This window comes from Pinus tabuliformis, chromosome 1_2, assembly GCF_031772625.1.
Source record: "Pinus tabuliformis cultivar Carrire ecotype Pingquan chromosome 1_2, CPIR1, whole genome shotgun sequence".
In the NCBI taxonomy this organism is placed as follows: domain Eukaryota; kingdom Viridiplantae; phylum Streptophyta; class Pinopsida; order Pinales; family Pinaceae; genus Pinus; species Pinus tabuliformis.
The window spans coordinates 1315050307-1315059632 of record NC_142298.1 but is presented as its reverse complement, the minus strand read 5'-3'; positions in this window follow the sequence as shown (position 1 = coordinate 1315059632).

Sequence of the window (9326 nt, the reverse complement as noted above, 5' to 3'; positions counted from 1 at the left end):
GAGCAGTGAGCTTAAGTCGATGGCAGATTCCTCTAATATTTAAGAATATGACGGACATGGGCGCGGTCAATTTATCCTATAAACTATTGGTATTGGAGAGTGAGTGAGTGGAGGGATTTTGACTCGGAGCTGTGAGCTTAAGTGGATGGCAGATTCCTCTAATATTCAAGAATCTGACGGACATGGGCGCGGTCAATTTTTGTGGATTCCCGAATATTCGGGGAATCTGCGATCGACTTAAGGATGCCCGACTTGGAGTACCAGTGTATTGGGGCGATGGTGAAGACGACAGAACGAGTGTATATCGCGCACATGTGCTGTGTATGTTAGCTGTTGTTTTCCACCATCCATACTAGTGTTAGTTATGTTTGTTGTTGGTTGGTTAACGATATTTTGTTTTCTCTTTCTCGATTTCCTTGTCACTGTGCTATTCAGTAATCTTTTCTCTTGAGGATATTCAATATTCTGCTCTTACTTTTCTCTATTGCACACTCGGAGATTCTACACATTATCATTCTACTCTCTATTGCCTCTTACCTCTTTTTCTGTATCATCCACCTACACTTTTTGTCTCCCCTAGGGTCCATATGCCCCACTGGAGTGACCTTTTCCACCTACTTTGCCCTCTATCCCTACTGGGGGTTCACTACCTGCACATACCAACTATAACATCCTCTACCACTATTGGATAAATTCTTTCACCATTTCCCAACCATGCAACTCTTTTGGATTTTTACTTTGCAATAAATAGTGGACGTGCTCCGGGTGTTGTTGTTGTTGTTGTGATGGCACTGATTGTCCACAATCCTACTGAATTGTTGTTTGTTTCTCTACATGCCTCCTCATTTGCTTATGTCTCTGCTTGACTCTGCAACATTTTTCCAGCTACCCCTTTCTTCTGGAATACGGCTTGATTCAAACCCGCCCGCATCATATTAGTCACTCTGCATTAACACAACTCGTGACACTCGCCCATTATCTTCGGCTAACAGATGTTATCTTTCCTTCCCTGATTAGGATCCTTTCCTCCGTCCTATCCCATTACTATATTCACTCTTCCTTCTTCTCTAGGGACTTGCCTCTTTTGGATTTGAATTTCAGCGGCAACCATATCTAGATCCTCCCCTTTCTGACTCCTTTTCGATGCTTCCATCGGTGAAAATGTGACTATGGGGATCCCTAGACATTCTCTAACATTGGCACATTTACCCTACACCTAACCCCTGACCTCTCTTTATCATCCGTGCCTTCACACTCCTAGTTTTATTGCTCAGTCCATGTACTATTCGAGGTAATGGAATACCTGGCTTCGAACACCTCAGCACATGAGGCACTCATCCGCACCACGGTGGAGGCCAAACTTTCATTTGGGGGCGGGGTTACTCACTTGGAAACGGGGCTCCCGACATCACCTTCACACTCTCTGCCAGATGGCTCACATGCGCCATTGTCTTTGCATGTTCATTCACACTTGGTTCATAGACATCGTGCCCGTCACCCTACCCGCACCATTAAAATCACCGAACCAACTCCAAATTTGGCTTTTGGGTATGATGTGCTTTCAGACCATGTTATTAGCCTTCAGAAGCGTGCTCTAGTCGGGAAGTGGCACTTTGCAGATATGGAGGATTTAGACATGCGTGCCTGGTTACATTCAAAATGGCACATTCTGCTTGATTATATGTCGACGGTAGTTTGCCTAATCAATGGCTAGTACAACTTCCATTTTCTCTGTTAGGAGGACCTCGAGAAGATTAAATCTATTCCCTGGGTTAAGGGTCACAGTTTTCTCGCTCTATACTCTTGGTATATCGGCTTTAACCCACTAAGAGAAACACCACAAAATAATCTTATTTGGGCTAAATTCCCTGGTCTTCCCATTGAATGCTGGTCGAAGAGGGTATTCACTAATATTGGTGATGCAATTGGAAAGTTCGTATACGTCGATCCTCGATGCCTGGGGGCACTAAAAAAAGAGTGGCTTGGATTCTCATTGAAAAGAAATACCGGGGAGGTTTTCCAGACCACATCCTTATTAGCTGGTGGGACACAAAACTAATGCCCCTTTCTGCTGCCTAAATTGCCACCGAACCGAACACCTTCTGGCCCATTTTCCTCGTCACTAGGGTCCTAGATCCATGGAAACTCGCGGGCCTCAGCAGGGAAAATGGCATTGGGAAAATGTACTATGTTCGGAGGGCTCTTCTTTTGGAGGCTCTGAGACTCCATCGTGCGGCAACGACACTTCTCTGTTTATAGGTACTTCTCCATGCCCTCCACCTAGCATTCCCTCTCATTACTTTGCTGAATATCCATTACAATTTGCCCCCATTCACATTCCATCCTCCTCACCCTCTGAAGGCTCTGACCTCCCTCCCATTGATGCCATATCACATGGGCTCGCTAAACCATTGCAGGATTTCCCATCTCCGCCACATAACGGCCCGCCTCATCTGACACACCGTGACCCTCTATCCGCCACCCATATATTCTACGTCCAGGAAAAATCCTCTACTCGTGTTTTTCCCCCATCGAAGCATCTGACCCTCCTATTGAACATACTCCCACATCACCACATTCACCGATAGATTCCCCCACAAATTCTGTGGACAACGATCTCGATTTCCTTCTCCAGAGGAAAACATTGGACCTCCAGTCTCTCACTATCCACAAACCATCGGGTCCTCCATCCCCTCGCATTAGCCCTACATCTGCTAGTAACATCACTGTCCAGATAAAAAAACATCGAGATAGTAGACACTTCCGTGGACGTCCATGTATCCCTCCATATTTCTGTACTGAGGATGCACATACCCTCATTGACATCCCCATTGCTGACTCTATCCCTCGGGCCCTTGGAGCACAACCGCCTGCTCAAGGACAAACATGACCTTTATTCTCTCTCTAAATTTGCGGGGACTTGGGGCCGCCCCTAAATTTTTGGCCCTGAAGGATCTCTTCTCTTCTAACCGCCCTACATTATTCTACTACAAGAAACCATGCATCCTGCTCCTCAGGTGATTGGTTATTTTCGGAGAATGTTACCAGACTGGCACATGGCTGCCACCGACGCAAATGGTCTCTCGGGTGGTCTGATCGCTATCTGGGACCCCAAATGGGTCAAGTTGCGGGCATTTTCCTGTTTTGCTGGAATACTACTTGCTGGACATATCCGTGGCCTCTTGGGTCACATTCACATTCTAAATATTTACGTGCCATACCGTGATCGTGATCTATTTTGGTAGTGGTTGGTTGCATCGGAGTTACTTGAATTAACTTCCCTTGTTCTGGCGCAGGACCTCAACTGTACACTTGGAGTGCATGAGAGCTGGGGTCGCTGCAATAGAACAAACGACATGGCTGACAAACTAAAATCTATTATTTTGGATCATAACTTTGTTGATATTTTCCCCTCCACTATCTCACCCACTTGGGATAATGGTCGGTCGGGGGAGTGTTACATAGCAAAGCGACTTGACCTCTTCCTCCTACATGATCTGCTCATCGAGCAACTTGGGTTGGTCTTATCTTAAATTATCCACTGCCATATTTCAAATCATCGCCCTATCATACTTCACTGGTGACGGGAGGGTTTTTGCGGTGGTTTTCCCTTCAAGTTCAGCCAGATCTGGTTGGAAGATCCTCCTTACTCTGATCTTGTAAAGGATATTTGGTACAACGAGGAAAATCAATATCCCACACATATGTGGTCCTTTATAGACAAATTCTGGATCCTGATGTTAGTGTGAGTACTTGCAGCCTTCCACCAGTGATCAAACATGCTCTTACAAAGTGGTCTTAAGGTGTCAAAGTCAATTTTTTTTCATTTCAGTGAGTCTTCAAGTAAAAATTTGGTCACTGGGTATTAGGTCTAAGACTGTTTTCACTCCTTCCAAAGTTTTCGAAGAACTGGTCCATGTCACCCCTCAACTGAGTGTACCATCATTAAAAAAGTTGTCATCATTATTACAGGTTATAAACTATCATTTGTAAGTGAGTGGATCATCGTATACCTTGTTGCCTCAGTTGTGCTTTTAAGGCTCATTTCCCTCTCCTAGGGTTTTTGAGGGAATTTTTCTTAGTTCCATGAATCCCATGATCAAAAAATCAATAAAAATTCTATCCTAATGCTCATATACCTTCCCCTACCCTTCATAGACCTTCTTAAACACTTCCCATCACTTATATCCCTCAAATTCACCTTTTTCCCACAAACCCTAGCCTATTGTTACAATTTGACACTTTTTTTTAAGGCTAGGCCTATGTTTTTCCCTTTTGGACCCCTTACCCTCACTCAATATTTGAAATTCCACTTTCCCCTGTTTCTTAACATCCCTCCCTTCCTCCCAATGTTTTCTTAAGAATTTAGAATCCCCCATCCCTTTCATTTCCCTTCATTTCTACAAATCCCCTATTTTCCCTTCACTAAACCCTAATTTCCTCTCCCACTGAGTTAGGGTTTGCCATGGAATCAGAGATATCTGAGTAGAGGAGGCATAAGAGATATCAACAGTTATGAGGCCATTTCATATTATCAACATCAAGTCTCCATCATTTTTCAAGAAATCATTCAAAGGGACAAATCATTCACCACACATAAGGGCCGTTTTTTCTTTAAACTGTGCTTCAGACCAAACAGGAATGAATTTGGAAAAAGTAAGAGAGGTTTTTGTCCATAATATGCCAAGGATGAAAACCACCTTAATTTTTTACACAGGTGTCATGGTTTTAGAGAAATGTCAAAAATACAGTTGCTACAAGAGAGTTGTTGCACTTCTACAGTGACTTTGGGAAAATCAATTTTTCTTCTAGCTGAATTGTCCAAATGACTTTCTTGATGAGTCAACTAATAACTAGAGAGAAATATATTTCCAATGATCTATAATGATATGAATTTGGAGTTTGGGAAGACCTCCAAACATTTCCTGCAAGAGAACACTTCATTTTTGCACCCTCATTTTGCACTTTTTTACCAGTCTTGGCAGAAATAACTTTTAAGGGGTTATAATTAATCATTTTTAGTGCTTGATAGGTCCACTCTATAGCCAAGAGAGCGACCTTTCCAACTAGCTATCATGGGCTCAATTTAGACACCAGGAACGCACCCAAAAGTCCACCTGAAGATGAAGGGTGCGTCTGGTATTGGCACTGCGTGCCTAGCACTGGTGGGAGAATTGACATTTGATAGGGAAAATGAACTCCAAACGCAACAATTCAAGATGTTATAGAAAGTACACAGATAGAGTTTTCCAACAAGCTATTGTGGGCCCAATTTGGACATTGGGAAGGCCTCCAAAAGTGTAGCTGAAGATGAAGGGTGTGCCTGCCATTAGCATTGTGTGCCTAGCACTAGTGTCGCGCGTTTGACAGTTTGTCCAAATTTTCATTGTTTCATCCCAGTTTTCACTTTCACCTTGGAAAATAATGATTATATCCATGTAATTGATCAGTTGAATGTAATTATGATGCTTCTAGAGCTTACTAGGGTAGATTCATTAGGTAAAACAAATTTATGAAGTGTAATGTATCAGTTTTTTGAATTAGGGATGAGTCACTTTGACCACCTCATTTTCTTGTTAGCAGTGCAGATTTTGTTGGAAACAGCTCCTCCTCTCATGGATTCGACCCCTGAGGTTAGGATGGGTGGTTTGAAGCCTATATGATGATTTTTCTCAATCATTGTGTTGGTTGGACTCAACTAGATGCTTATGCTTTGAGTAGACATCATTTTGTATCAGTTTTAGCAAGAGATTAATGAAAAGTTGCAGCTATTTCTTCGGGATTCATGTGGTATGATGTTCAGTGTAGTTTCCTCTATTGTGATCATATGTTAGAATGTTTTTGTACTTCATTAATCATTTCATTGCTTTTAAGTGGATGTTTTCAAGTTGATAGGAAAAACCCATAATTTTATGCTTTGTTTTGGGGGAATATTCACAGTCTATGTTTTCTTTAGTTTAGGAAGAATCCATGTTACTTACATGCTCTTTCTAGCTCCTCACCTATCTTTAAATCACTTCACCCATCAAATCCTAGAGTGTTGAGCCTTGTGCCTACCTTGCCCCATCGAACACCTGCAATTTTGACCTAATTTCCTTGCCCTATCTATTTGGCTCCTCCTAATCCAGCAAAACCCTTCAAAATCAAATCAAACCCTGTGCTACTATACCTGTTGGAAATAATACTGAGAGGGGGGGAGGGGGGTGAATCAGTATTATTAAGTCAATTATTTTTCATTTCACAATCATATTTGTATACGCTACTTCAGTTAGTGAAAACTGCGTATATACACAACTGTAGTTAAGGAAACTAGTGTATAACTTGCAGACTTATAATTTAATTTATTCTTCAGATGTTGATCATTAATCTGTGCATCAGAACCATATAAACAGTAACCAGGTACAGTAAAACAGAGCAGACAGTCACACACAAGAACACAAGATATAAGGTGGAAACCCAATGTGGGTGAAAACCACCTGCTGCAATTCGTCTCTATCTTCTTTTAATAAGAAACTTCTTTTTACAATGGTTCTGTACTGGTGCAGTCTTATACCAGTACGCAGGCTTCTACCTATAGAAGGCTACAACCTTCTCTCGTTCTCCAGCTTCTCCTGGAAGGGAGCTACAACCCCCTTAGCTCTTGTACTAGTTGGTCTACTAGTACATAGTTGCTGACCTACAGAAGGCTACAACCTTCTCTTTTATTCCAGGGACCACATTTCATAAATTTTTAGACTGGATCCACCAATAACATTATTCAAACATCAAATACATCTGCATCAACCAATCTTCTTTGTACCAAACAAAACTGAATCAAACAATCACTTCTCTGAAAGCTGTAACCAGAATACAGTAACAGTAACCAGAAACCAATCCTGAACCCAGAACACTGCAACAATAAACAGAAGTAGCTAAAACATATTCCATGAGACGTACACTAATTTAATATGTAGAACCTACATGCATACACTACTGTATTACGGAAAACTTGTGTATATGTTGTTCTATAATACTGAACCAACATGTATACGTGCCTTTGCTATGCTAAACTTGCGTACAGATATATAAAAGATAATCTACCCTTTTCAATTATTCAAACATCAGTTATACCCAAATTATCATATTTATAGCTCAAGTTATGCACCAAATATAACAAATCAAAATCACACAAAGATACTTCTCTTCAAGTCTAGAGATCTTGACTTATCAATAAAACTTATCCTTCTTCTAGTGCTCAGGTTCCTCCTTGATTCAGATCCAGCTCTGCACCATAACCCAATGACCAATATTATAGATCTTGTGCTTCATAAGATATTCAATCCTTGAGTGCTTTTGCCTAATGATCTCCTTCCCCTTTTATAGTCTTAGGGCTTACTCAATACCATGGTCCAAAACCATATAGAATTTTCAGGCCAGGTAGTAACTCCACAAAGCAAAAACTGATTCACATATTATTCCACAAGGTAGATCTTCATTATATACATGAAGGAGAGACTGTTCAGTTCATCTCCCGATGACTGTTCATATTTATAATTTATTTATTTACATAAATTCACCTAATCACAAGGATTAGGTGTCAACATTCCCCCCCTTAATCTTAAGGGATGTTGGTGAGTCCAAGCATCATTCAGAATCGTTCAAGTTTTTCTCTTCCAAGTGCTTTGGTGAAGATGTCTACAATTTGCTCATTTGTGGAACAATGACAGAGATGGATTGTTTTGGCCTCAACATGATGTCGAATTAGATGATATTTAGTATTGATGTGCTTCGTTCAATCATGGAACTTTGGGTTCTTGGCCAACTTTATCGTAGAGATATTGTCAATCATGAGTGGAGTTGATTGTACTTGTTTTACCTGCAAATCTTCAAGAAATTTCCCGAGCCACACAATTTCTTTTGTTGCTTCAACTATTGCCACATATTCTGCTTCTATTGTGGAATCTACTGGAACTGATTGTTTGCATGATCTCCAGGAGACAACTCCTGATCCAAGACTCATAGCATATCTTGAAGTTGATACCCTAGTTTCTTTGTCTCCATCGAAGTCTGAATTAGAGTATCCAATCAAGCTGAAGTCAACCACCTGTGTATACTTGATTCCAAAGTCTTGAGTTCCCTTCAAGTACCTTAGAACTCTTTTTGCAGCAGACCAATGTCCCTCACAAGGCTTTTGCATAAACCTAGAGAGGATTCCAACAGCAAACAAAATGTGTGGTCTGGTAGTAGTGAGGTAGTTGAGACTTCCTACAAGCTGTCTATACTTTGTTGCATCCTCAAATTATTTACCTTCAATAGATGTGAGCTTTAAGTTTTGTTCCATTGGAGTAGCAAGAGGATTGCACTCTATCATGCCAATCCTGTTCAACAAATCTCCAATGTATTTCTTTGGAGAAATAAATATGGACTTTGGATGTTGGGTTACTTCAATGCCAAGATAGTAATGAACATAGCCCAAATCAGTCATTTCAAAACTTTTCCCCAATTCCTTCTTTATGGATGTAATGTAGCTTTCATTGTTCCCTGTCATCAAAAGATCATCTACATATACCACAAGATATACAACTGTTTCGCCAACTTTCTTGACAAATAAAGTTGCATCATCAAGATCAAAATGTTTGAAATTGAGTTTCAAAAGATGCTCAGTTAGTTTTTCATACCAGGCTCGCGGTGCTTGTTTGAGGCCATACAAGGACTTCACAAGTTTGCATACTTTATGTTCATGTCCTTTCACAGAAAATCCTTCAGGCTAGGACATAAAAACATTCTCATTTAGATCTCCATTCAAGAAAGCAGTTTTTACATCCATTTGATGGACTTTCCAACCGTTCTGAGCTGCTAGTGCAAAGAGTGTCCGGATGGTAGCCCATTTTGCTGTGGGGGAAAAAGTCTCCTCATAATCGACCCCTTCCTTCTATGCAAAACCTTTTGCCACAAGCCTAGCTTTGTGCTTGTCAAGTGAGCCATCAGCTTTATACTTGTTTTTGTAGACCCACTTGTGGCCAATTGGTTTGTTTCCTAATGGAGGATCAACCAGCTTCCAAGTGCCGTTCTTTATGAGGGCATCATACTCCTTTTGCATTGCTTCTTTCCATTCATCATGAGAAGCGGCTTCTTTGAACGAAGTTGGTTCAAAATCTGTGGACAAGTTCAATTCACAATCATAAGAAACATCCATATCAACAGGTGAATTAGAGTCATCTACATCACCTCCATTTTGCTGGTTTGAATTTCTGGTTCCTGTCTTTCCAACTTCATCAGGATGAACACTTTCAAGTGTCTTTGTCAGCCACTTTGGGGGACCTTTATCAGATGGTCCAGGCTGCTCC